Source organism: Calidris pugnax, unplaced genomic scaffold (assembly GCF_001431845.1).
Source record: "Calidris pugnax isolate Ruff unplaced genomic scaffold, ASM143184v1 scaffold69, whole genome shotgun sequence".
Taxonomy (NCBI): domain Eukaryota; kingdom Metazoa; phylum Chordata; class Aves; order Charadriiformes; family Scolopacidae; genus Calidris; species Calidris pugnax.
This window is the reverse complement of record NW_015090859.1, coordinates 4,485,189-4,498,367: the sequence shown is the minus strand read 5'-3', so window position 1 is coordinate 4,498,367 and position 13,179 is coordinate 4,485,189. Positions and strand designations below refer to the sequence as shown.

The 13,179-nt window shown below is 35.8% G+C and overlaps 1 protein-coding gene across 1 annotated transcript in view; it reads right to left on the bottom strand.

Annotated features, from left to right (window-relative positions):
* Nucleotides 1-13,179, bottom strand: part of FAM155A (family with sequence similarity 155 member A) — a 479,858-nt gene that overhangs the window by 280,409 nt on the left and 186,270 nt on the right. The window lies entirely within an intron of this gene.

Below are 13,179 nucleotides of genomic sequence, written 5' to 3'. Positions count from 1 at the left end.
AGAGGAAATAAAAGTGCAAATTTCAAATGTTTTACAAGTTTCCTCTCTGCACCTTGTCATACCTAACATCTTTTAAAACCCTACCCCAGGTGATTTGAAGGGAAGGGAAGGGAAGGGAAGGGAAGGGGGGAAAAAAGGAAAGAAGAAAACAAGATTCAGATTCATGTCAGGGAAAATAATATTAAAAATGGAGAAGAAAGCCACAAAGCAGTCTCAGGAAAGTATGAATAGCAGAAAATTGTACATACAAAAAGTCATTATAGAGAAGAAAAGGAAAAGCATAGTAAAACCAAGCAACAGGATGAATCAAGACAGGATGGGGATAAAATAGAATAAATAGAAGAGTTACATAAAGATGATGAGACCAGGCAAGGGGAATGAATAAGATGCTGGGAAGCCCAGAGAGGGTGGAGAGACGAATGAGCTGCACTTACTACTGATCACGAAAATTGCATGAAAGTGGGAATGAATGATATAGTGACCATCATATTATCTATCTATTATAGATAGACATATTATCTATTATAAGAACTTTGTTTGGCATACTTGGTTTTCAGAATGATTTACATAAGTTATTTTATTTTTTCTGCACTTCATATATCCATAATATTGCTTCAATCTTCGCTTGTTAAAATGATAGTGTGACTGACTTTGAGATAAAACCATGCATCTCTAGGAAATAAGTTTTCATGTGTTATAGTTCTCATGAAAGCTCATTCTTTTCCTTTGAATAGATTCTTTTTCGTACAACACAGAAATGCTACCCTGGGACGTACGGTCAGAGAACTCTTGCTCTTCTTTGGTGTGTAAGGTCATGATAAAGCAACTTTAGCCTCAAGCTTTCTGAACAATACCACTGGAAACATGTACTAACAGAGAGATTCACTGCCAATTGCTTAATTATATCCAAATCCAAGAGCCTGATTATAGACACATTTGTATCTTGTGGGACGCTACCTCCTATCCAAGGGATATCTTCCTATGTACTTTTAAATTTTCCCTGTAATTCCGTTCCAGAGTCCAGAATGCCTATGTGGCAAAACAGTTTTCACAGTTGCTTTGGAAATTAAAACCCACTACAGCAGTATTTTGTTAATGTTTACGAGATGAAAATGGTACTCTTGGGTGGCAAACCTCTTTAGCTACACAGTGCACACCTTTAGTTCTTCTGCTGTTTCTTTTATGAGAGGCGTTTCTAATCCACTGGCTAGGATGCAGTATATAAAACTGAACTGTTGGGCTAGATTACTCATGTATGAGTTTCCTGACAGTGCAAATGACATCCAGCTAATAATAATCAAACTAATTAGCACATGTATAGCACTTTGTATCTTGGAAGCGCCATACACACGTTAACTAATTAATTCTCACAACACCCCTGTGAGGAAAGGAAGTAATTATCCTGAGCCCCATTTAACACACGGAGAGAGGTTAAAGCATTATTCTGGCTGAAGAAGGTAAACCACAGGTTGGCATTATGGTGCTTTATGTTTGTGATTTCTCAGTGATATTACTTTTCAAGAGCCAGGCCTGCAAGCCTGCATTTCACTCTGGCAGAGGAGAAGGGACAGCCTTACTGGGCCAGGATCTGCCATCGGGCCCTTGCCTCAGCCAGGACAGGGCCCACAGGGGCTGCACAACTGCCTGGGCAGGGGACACTCTGCCTCTTGTTACCTCCTCCCTGAAATTTTTCCTTCATAAAGCCCATTAGTTCCCTTCCACTATGTCCTACGCATTTTATGGTTACCCTTATGCCTGAGGTGGCCTCCCTGCATTTCAACTGTGGTCTGAGTGACACTTGCAAACCGTTTGGGATAGATGTCCAACACTCGGCCTCCCATCAGGGAGGAGCAACAGGCAAATCTTCTTTACTTGGCTGTGAGGACCGCGGGAGGGAAAGAAGCAAAATTATTTCTGACATTAACATAAATAGATTTGCCTTTTCTGTTCTACACGTAAGGAGCAGGCCTGTTACGTGAGAAGAGGCCACATTCCTGCATTCCATTTTGGGAACACAAACAGTTTCAAGATACTTCCGTTCAATGAAAGCAGGTTACTGTATGACTGCAGAACTAAAATCTGTCTTTTTGCAGGTGTGTAAAATCAGCACAGTTGTTCACATAACACACTATTTATCTCCCAGATTAATTCTGTGAAGACATGATATAGAGGCAACATATACAATCAAAATTGAACAGCCCAGATTTTGAGACAACAGGTTGACAATTACAAGAACTACTCGCAAATGAAAATATATCTAAGTCAAGATAGGTCAGGACCATATATAATTTCACTAGGCCTTTCATTTCACTAGCATTCTTGCTTTAGTTATGGAGTATTACTCATGTAAAGACTATGCATTTCCACTACGCATTTTGGAGTAGTAAAGTAGTAAAGTACATACCTAAAGCCACCCGCAAAACTAGAGGCAGTCTTCCTGTTTTCTAAACCTGTGCTATTGTGGTTTTGAAACTACGAACACACCTAAAGTGGCTGTATTTTTCCTATCTGTAAAGCACTGCAGGTCCAGCAATTAGACACTTCTTTTTTTTTTTTTTTTTTTTTTTTTTTTTTTTTTTTTTTTTTTTTTTTTTTTTTTTTTTTTTTTTTTTTTTTTTTTTTCCATTCTAATAAATTGAAAACTGAAGTTTGCTACAATTTTCTACTTTTAGAAAACAATGAGGATAAGGTAATCACAGGGGATAAAAGAGTAAGGCTTTTCTGAACTTTTATTTGTTTATGGATTATTCTGAAGAAGCAAGAACTTGTGCAGAGCTTTATCGCATACTTCCAATAATACTTCGTGTTGAGCTTAACAGCAGAGTATCTGACAGATGTAATATCTACATGTAGGCCTTTCTAAGACCTCAAATGAGTTCAGAAATTAAGTCAGATTTTACTCTAGATCAAAATGAAACAATTAGATAATTCACCTAATGAAGTACTACATATTTGTGAAACAAAATAGATTTTCTAGTGTAGGTATATCAAGAGAGGTACTTAATGGTAATTAATCATCTATCAGCATTGCCAGGACTTCAATTGTCAACCACAATTATGCATAAATTCTTCTCATTAACACAGACTTAATCACGCAAATCCAACTTAACTTATAACTATAGCCGGGCCACCAGATGGTATAATCCAATACAAGTGTCTCACAAGTAAACAAATGAGCCAAAATAATCTCCCATAATATAAAATCAAGGCAGGGGTTGGGGGGGAAACAAACCAACCAACCCCTCAACTGTTCATTCCCATGATGTTTTCGGTATCTATGTTTATTAAAGATTTGGTGCTTTATACTCATCTTGATAAAAAGCACAGATAACTGATTAAAACTTTGGACAGGGAACAGTCTAAGAGCTTGGAAACAACACTGTGCCATTCCTAAATCCCTCTTGCCATTGGATGCTGCTTGGGGAAATAATGCTTCTTTGGAATACATGAATTTTCCAGGCATCTTTATGTTCCCAGAGCTACCTGCAAGATCTGGTCCATAGTCACTTCAGACTGGCTCATTTTCTCTCTGTATCAAACTGGGATCTAGTGCAAGAGTGAATGGACCAACTCAGTTTCTGACTTTGTATTTGCAGCTCTGTAAATTCACCATTTCTGCACTGTCTGTAAGGTGAACCATCTGCGCTCGAAAATGCACTGCACTGGACTCCCTTGTTGCTACCTGCTTTGACCTGGTTAGTAAAATATATGAAGTTGCAATCCCCACATAAATCAGTAATTTAATGGATTTCTGCACAAAATTTTATCTACTCGGTAAGACTACATATTAAAGGGGAAAAAAGTCTATATGTGTATTTATATGCATGTATAAAATTCTATTTCAAATAACTGATTAAGATGGGGTTTATATTTCATAATGAAATGAGTCTACACAACTGCTGTTATGGGAAATGTGTTTAAAATTCATACACACTCCTTAATAAAAATGCCAAATTAACAGAGAAGATATTAACAGAAAGAAATAGAAGCTGCCATATCCAGCTTTCACAATGTTTAATCAGTGAAGTTTGCAATTTAGAGGGAGTGTTGCTATTTACTTGAATCTTGTAAATACAGACAATAGTTTAAAACTTGATAAAGATACTAGAACTTAGTAACATGAATTCTCTTATACATACATATGTCAAGGCAGCATATGTCTCTAAATAATGAGTGTGACATTGACTCGCATACACATAAGAATTTTAGTAAATAACCAATTAATACACGGCTTCAATAATTATTTCCACAGCTGACCTTGCTTTTATGCCAGAGTTGCAGCTGCATTTTGATATTTTAACCAATAGGTGGCACCAGGAATTTCTAGAAAATATCTATACATTTAACACATTTTTTTATTACAAATTAGATTCCAGGTGATCAGTAGCCAAACTAACAGCTAGATATAAATAATAATCATATAGCAGTAATTGGAGTATGAGGGAGGCATATAAGGGAAAAAAAAAACCAAAACCCAAAAAAAGCTATCAAGAGCTATGAAACTCAAGAACGGATGGAATGAGAAATGATAACCTGATCAGAGACTGTCAGAATAGATTTACAAGAACCAAATCCTGGCAGTAACAATACAATAACATATAATTTGGTACAAATTAGACAGGCACAAATTAGTGGGGAATACATTTCTGTGATATGATTGCTGTTCACTTCAGAAAATGAGGTTCTTATAATGTGGTTCAAACTAGACATCAAAATTTAAAGCACCTTTCATCAAGTTTTGGGAAAATAAGTGAATATATGAACATTTGATATGTATGCAAAATTTTAGATTGTACCAAACTGGAAGGAAAATGAAAGTCTAAAAGGACATCTTAGAAAATGTGAAATATACCCAGAAATTGGCAAACTGTACCGGTGGCCCAAGGAAGGACACAAAATCACCAGTCATAAAACATCCTGACCCACAAAGGATTGCAACAGTTGGTGCAAAATATGTAAAACAAGACAACATGCTGACATGTCGGAACACATTAAAAGGAAAAAAGGCTAATGGGTATTTCTAACGAAAACTGAAAGCGCAGCTGAAGGAATTTACTGCTGGATCCTAACTGAGATGTTACCACCAAGTCAAGTTCTACACCACAGGATAATAAACATATACCCATCCACACACATGCACGTGCATGCACAAACCCAGGTTATTAACATATTTTTTCTTCCTCTCATCATCATTGAGGTAAATTTTCATATGGAGACTATCACTCACTGGAGACACTTTCCCCAGAAAGGTAGCCAAAATGCTTGTTTCCAATATTTAGCTTGAAAGACTAAATATAAATAAGAAATGTTTCAAGAAATTGAATGCAGTATGTTATGTGAATCTAAAGAAAGAACTCATTGAAAATGCTTTACAGAACAGCAGATGACATATCAAAGAAAATTTACTAGAAAGCAAAGTCTTTTAAGCAAATGTAGGCATATCTGCCTAAACACACGAGGTTTTCTTTTGATATAAGAGGGTAATGGAAGATATATACAATTATTTGTAATTTTTTTGAAAGTCAAATACTTGCACCTAGTCCACAAATCCAAAGCTGAAATAAAAGCAGTTTACAACTCAACTTTGTTTAAATATTAAGATACATGACTATGCACTTTTTGGAGGAAACACAATACCATCTGTTAACAGAATGAAAATCTTTTTTATAAATGTTAAGGAGAATGATAGGAATAAGATAATGTGAAAAGCATATTTTTTAAGTTGCCTCATAAGACTCAAAATGTAGAAGTATAAGCTTGGCATTGCCTCAAAATGCTTTAAAAATGAAACTTAAAAATCCTTTCAAATTGAAATAACAAAAACATATACAAAAAGCCAAGAATTTGCAAATATATAAACCTTCATGGTTTTGATAAATGTAAATATCTAACTGAAAGACTCTACCACTACTGAAGGGCATTCAGTAGACAAAAATGTGAATGCTGGGGAGAAAACATAAATTACTTCAGCATTTTAAAACCTTCTTATTAATAAGATGGTTAGAGACAAATGTTACTAACATCTATCCCAGACATCATATACAAATAAAACAATAAGAAATATTTATGCCAGAACTTTAATATTTTTTTTATTTAAATAAATATGAAAGAATTTCAAGAAAAAGAACACTATCAACTTTTCTACTGTAAATCTGGATAATGGAAAGGAACTTTTTTACTAAAAAGGTCGAAAAATCAGTGACAACTATAAATTTTGGAACTGAGGAAATATCGATCATAATTAAAGGGAATTAAACAAATTGCAGTAGGAAAACAATGTTAAGATACATTACATTAAGGTGCTAAAATTTTCTTTTTAAAAACTAATATAAAAAAGGGAGGGAACATCTAATTAAGACAAGAAAATTATATAATAAATTTTAAATCTTTGGCATTCAAAGAAGGTAAACCACTGAACGCACTGAAGATTCTGCAAACTCTTTGGCACGTCATGCCTGACTAGATTTGTTAAGAGAGTACATTAAATGAATTAAATTAAAAAAAAGAAAAAAAAAAGCAAGCTTCTCACTCTTCTTTTACAGACTCCAGAGGAAGAAGAACCCAGAGCTCTGCTGTTCACTCACCTCTATGGCTGTGCAAGTAATTAATTTTTCAGTTCAGTAGCCAAACTATACAGTAGGGGTAACAGAAAAAAAAAATAAGAAACAAGAAGCTTTCGGGTCAGATGAAAAAATTCTTTACAGGGCATTTCTTTACAAAGGGAAAAAAAAAGTCTTTTGAGATATCTTTATAAACAAGAGTCTTGCTTGAAAGCAAAATACATTTGTTTTGTATAAAAATGCCAGAGTAAGACACTTCAAAGCTTCTCCTTCTCTTCCTATAGAGAAAAAGGAAGGTCCTAAATTAGCTAATGAACAAAACTCTCTTTAGTCTTCGTGTTACTGAAGAGCTTTATGTAAAATCACACCAGGAACATATACCTTTGACACAAACATCCATACAGAATCCAATAGTCAGTCTAAAAAATGTGCTTATCTTAAATTTCCTTTTTTTTTTTCCCCCACCTAGCAAGCTGCTACAAACCAGTTTCTGCTGGTGAGAGACTGCCGCTTTCATCTAACAGGGAAAATCTTTCTATCCTATACAGGGGAAAATATTGCAGAAATCCCCTTTTTCTCTAACTGAAACACCATGTGTACACCACACATGAGAAATTTGGGGTCTAAAGAATATTAGAGACACATCCTTATGATACAACACCTGAGCATTTAAGTCCTGCTCCACCACAGAGCATTCAATGTTGATTATTCAGATGCTCTGAGATAATTTTTAAACCTTACTGTTTATGATAAACTGTCATTTAAGATGACTAACTAATCCTGTAAGAGTTGGTGAAGTTTATCATACTGAGACCATTTGCAATTTCATTATAAGTATTCAGCAGTAGCAACAGGTCATGACTTGCTTTTGCAGATTATTTCATTGTTATAAGACAGAGCAGAATGAAGATCTATAAATGGAACAATGACAAAAAAAAGATATATATAAAAAAAAATGTGATGTTTGGTTCACTGTATTCCTTTGCACATCCCTTCTAGTTCAAGAGCCTTCTTTTGTTCAGCTTTAGAAAACACATATTTACACAGCTATTCAGCCTAAAATAGACTGGTGGGTTCTAATAGTCCTAGCAGATAGACTTTGAAGAGAAAATCTGCATGAGCATGGGTATCATCATTTGAACTCAACTGTAGTTTCAACTTTCTTCAGTTATACTTACTACAGTAATGATCAGCACAATTCCACTGCTCTCTTTTCAGGACATCAGAAATACTTTTCCCCATCCCAAAGAAACCATGCAAATAAAACTGATCATTTGAGACTGAACTGATCTGAACCAGAAAATCTTCAACTTTTCCTACCTTATTTTTCTTTTGAGAGAGGGTTTTCTTATTTTTTAGCTGGTGCTTAATTTTGCTTAAAAGGTTCAATACCCAGAAATGAAAGAATTGTCTGGGTTGAACCTGATAAGACACAAAAAGTCTTTGGTTACCATCTGCAAGCAATGTTATAGTGGGCCTGATGTGGGTATAGAAGTGGTCCAAGCATGTATATAAAATCAGGTACAATGGTGTGCCAGACCTCTCATATCTTATCTAAAGAAACCCCTTCCCAGCACTTTCTCACCTGTAGGAAGAAGGCCAATCTGAACACCACAAGCAGGAGTTCAATTTGCCTTGTGTTTGCCTTGTAATAAATACTGCCACTAACAAATCACCCATTCAGAACTGCAACATCCCAACAATACAATCATATTAATTAAGGAAAAGAAATACAAAAGAAAACATAATTTCTTGAGAAATACCGTGATAATGGACTGCTAGATCATTGAAAGTTCACCCAGATCAGCCTGAGCAGATCTCAGCAGATGGTGAGGAAAGAAAGAAGTTACGGCCATAGAAAGGCAAAATGGAAAACCCAACATACCACAGGTTGAAAAAGGTATCCATGATGGCAAATGCCAAGCAACATTTCAACATTGGACATATATATAGATATGGATGGATGGATGGATGGATGGATGGATGGATGGATAGATAGATAGATAGATAGATAGATAGATAGGTATATGTGTGGGTACTTATATATGTATAAATATATGTATAAGATAGGCATTTCAGGGATCAGAGTAACAAGGAAATAGACCCCAGCTACAGGTCCCTTGGCACTTTACATCCATACACAAAGGAATTTATCAGCTTGGGACCAAAGAGTGTGCATCTATGCTGCTACACTCTCTTTCCTTCAGCAGGACTAAGGCATTTGGCCCCCCTGCTATGTGACGTGGCTAAACAGTTTCCGTTGTAAAAAAAGGAAACACATTCCCTATTCCAAAAGACTTCTGTAATGGAAGTATGACTTTTTTCTCTTTAAAAGCAATGTTTTTCTAACCTAAACAACCTAAGCTTAAAATATGGCAATGACTTCTTTTTGACATCCACATAAGGGGTTTTTTTTTGTCAGTTAGGGACAGAGTGCTTTTTGCTTGTGCCATTATAATAGCTTGAAGATTAGCAAATTTTCATCAGGTCCCTGGTCTAGAGTTCAGATTCTGCTACAACCTCAGATAAATAGAAGATTCACCCTTACCCTCAAGTCATTCCAACCCCACTTGCTGAAACCTTTCTTTCAGATGTTGAATTTGCAGACCGTATCTTGGTTAGCAACCAACGTGGTGCAACAGCAATAGATCCATAGTGCAGAATACTTGGTGCAGAGGACTTGAGATCACGACACTGCACATCATTCAGGGGAAGTTTACGCTCAAATATCTCTGGTATGGTCATGTAAACAGAGCATCCATTAGCAGTCAGAGTGCACTAGGAGAGCTTCTGAGTGCATCTTGCTGTTTCATTTTACTTGAAAGGAGTCCACTGTAACACCACAAAACCAGCCAGCAAGTACTTGTAGATTCCTTCAAAAGTGCATGTCTGACCTGAACCAAAATGCTAATGTCAGCAGAACACATGGAGTATCATCGCAAGACCAGGCAGGGACCTATGTAGGACTGCACTGGCTGAGTGGCCAGACCTTCAGGAGAACAGGGAATGAACAAGAACATTGTCTTGTTCAGTTGAAGGATTACACTAGGAGTAGAGACAGTATCAGTGATGTTGCAGCATAAATGAATAACACATTGGTCTATAGATTGTAAAATAGAGCTATAATTACTGCACTCTATAAAAAAAATTAAATCAGACTACTAAAATGCCCAAACACTGAGTAACTAACCAACAGCAGCTCTAGTAGGATAGGTAGGTTTGTCCTACTACAGTCTGCTGTTCCTTTTGAGCCCAGCCCTCAGTTTTTGAAAGATACAGAGATAACCTTGAAGGGCAACAGAGGAAAAAAGAAAACATCCTTCTGCTCATTTTTTCTGTAATTGTTACTGCTTTTGTGGTTAAGGTCTGACAACAAAAAAAATATGATTGCTATGCTCTTCCACCTAAGGCTTTTTGCTTGCCTGGTTATGTCAGGCAGGAGTATGTTATTTTTTTAATGCCTCTTGATTAGAACTCCTTCATTTATGAACATAAATAAAAGCCAGAAATCTTTTAGAAAAATGTTTTTTATGGCTTATTTTTATACTTTCTACTTATACTTGGTGCATATTGATTATAATTACAGTTTTCAGAACATCAAAATATCAATGTTCCCATACATAATAGAAGACAACGTCTTTTCAAACATGGATGGCTGCTAAATTCACAAGCACTCACTTTACATAGTTTTTGCTGAACTTTATTTTTAAAGTTTTCTGTGTACTTTAGAAGTTTTGTCCCCCTGTGCCCCCCTTAGCTCAAACAGGGAATTAGCAATTCCAGTTTTATCACTGTAGCATGTAATATTTAGGTCTGCTTACTTATATTTACATTAAGGCAAGTGATTCCTCCAATTTGTTTGCATTTTCTGGAGAAATTAATAACATTTGATTATGTTCAAAAATTACATAACTTCAAAAATTACATAAAGATTCAAAGCTCCCAAACTTTCCACAGTTTTAGAAACAAGACAGTTCTTAAGAGAGTGGGTAAACAAAAACAAGGTGAGACAACAACACTGCTTTAAATCATAAATATCCAGAAGCTCAGTTGCTTAGAGCAGGTAGAGCTCCACAGGGTTCAGCAGAGCTACATGCTCTTGCACCACTTTAGGATGAAGTCAGGATTATGCAACACGCCTCACTCCCTCTCCTTGATTCTGCATTATGTCATTGCAACTAGAAAACTTGCTACAAGAAATGCTTTGCCCAATGTCTAATGACAGTTGATCTATTTTAACAAACTTTTCAAACACTGTTTCTGGATCTCTCTATTTTTATTTTTAATAAGGCTATGTAAAATCAAGTATAAATAAAGTCTTAATACAATAGTAGTACATAAATGTATGTGTTTTGCTCAGAAAGAGAGCTCTAGAGAGATAATTAACTCAAATTGCAGGGGTTTTGTCCAAACACTTTGCAGTTACTGACAATTTCCCCACTTTTAACTACCTTATAATTATAAATGGTCTATATGCCAGACCACTTTGTCATTTTTCTATTGGCTAGTAAAAAATAAAAGCTCAAGCTGTAGTCTGCCTTCTTTCTTTATTCCATATTATACTATCTCCACAGTTGCTGTTAGAAATGAGAGAAAAGGAAAACTCTAACCTTAAAGTCCCTTTAGTCAAAAAGTTGCAAATTTGTAAAACCATTTACAGTGACTAATAGCAAAGAAGGTTTACTTGCAGTTGCATGCCTTAATATACAAATTCTTTTTACACAAAAGCCATTATATTCACATCAGAATATCCAGTCATAATGACAGTTAGATTTTTTATGTTACTTATTTATTTCTTTGGGCATAATGAATATCCATAAAGTTATTTTTTCTTATAGCTAATGGAACTGATTATATTGCAGCCAACCTTCAAATTTATGCATCAATACATATTCCTAAACAAGTGTTATGTATTTGTGTAACATAATTAGAGTGCATACCAATGCAACATAGTTGTATTGATAAACAAAAAAAACCCACCCCACTTATTCTATTTCGCATCCATGCAGATGTACAGTCTGAATAACTAGCCTGGCATCTGGAAAGATTCCCTTGATAGGATTGACAAAATTCCTGTTTGCCCAGGAATCTTACAGCCCACTCTAAGCAACCTCATTTCCTTTTAATAGATTTTGGCTTTGCTTTCCTGGATTTTAAAAGTATTTTGGCCGGTTTAAAATATAGTATATGTATTTAATCACCTCTCTGTTGAGTAGTCACTACTTAGGCAAAGATCCCATTCCTTCCTTACTAGCAATATTGAGAATTAAATGATAAAAGCCTACATTATATTATTTGCCTTCTCATAATAGCCAGAAATTCCAGTTTGCCCAAGACTGAGACTGTGAAGAGCTAACATTGCTACTTACAAGTAAAGAACGTGAGAAACTTAACACATTATAGAATCTCCTGGTGCTTGTCAGCTGTAAGGAAAATACTTTTCTCTTAGTCTTGCTCCTAATTTTCTTCCCTGTGAAAGCTACAGCATTATCACCCTCTAGAAGAACAGTGCAAAGCTAGAGATCCTCCTCACACACTTCTCAACATGAGACAACAAAGACAAAGTTTAATGAGATAAAATACTGACCCTAGTCAGTAAAGCCACTTCAATAGAATTAGTATAGGGGTCCCATTAACTGCAGTGAGGTCATTCACTCCCTAGATTTTAAAGATAGCCAGTATAACAACCTGATACTAAAAGCAAAAACACTTCCAGAAAGCAAAAATGTGGTGGAAAAATAAAAGGTAGGGAAGGAGAAACAAGGCAACCTTCAAAAAGGTCAGTGGGAGGGGTAATAGGAAGAGAACAAGGGAGCTCACTCTCTGGAATCGTTTTAGTCATTAGTGTCTTATACCTGATTAAGATGAAATGATTGTTATGCTTGACTTTGTGTGATAAGAGATGGAAGAAGTGTTGTATGATCTTTTCTACTAGTACTGGAGGGAGAAAACCCAGTAATGAACATAAATGAACAGGAGGAAGATGAGAGAAAGCTCCAGGATGCAAGTTCACAAAAAGTCCTAGGGAGAGTAGTTTTCTTCCTAAAATATGGGCATGAAGAGGCCCGAATCTTTTATGGATTATAAATACATATAAACATAAATATATATATATTCAAAATGAGGAAGTACACCCAGCCTCCCGGGGGAAGTAGCTTAGGATAGTAAACATGAGTAAATTAGAGCTTATTGTAGTTGATAGGATGGTGTTAGCCTCAAAGATACTGTTAGTGGGTTTGAACTTGCTTTGGACTGTAAGAGGATTTGAAATAGCCATCTATTTCTTCAGAATACACATACATCAGTAGTGTTGTCTTAAAGCTCCACTTCTGTAGGGAATATTTCCATAATATGGTACAAACATTGGCCAACATGCCATTTTGCAGAACTGCTTCACTGGTCCAAATCCCCTTGTTTAACCTTAATTGTGCTTTTAGGTTTCTTTACTTCCTCCTCTTGGGAAAGGCAACAAAAAAACCCTGTGGTAGCTGAAGCTGACTGTAGTGAAACCTACTGAGAAAAGAACTGACCTGCTGTTGAACTCAGATAACAAGCAGCTTATGCCTACAGCAGACAGCTCATGCCCTTTAGAGAAAGAAGACAGACAAACAGAGAAAGT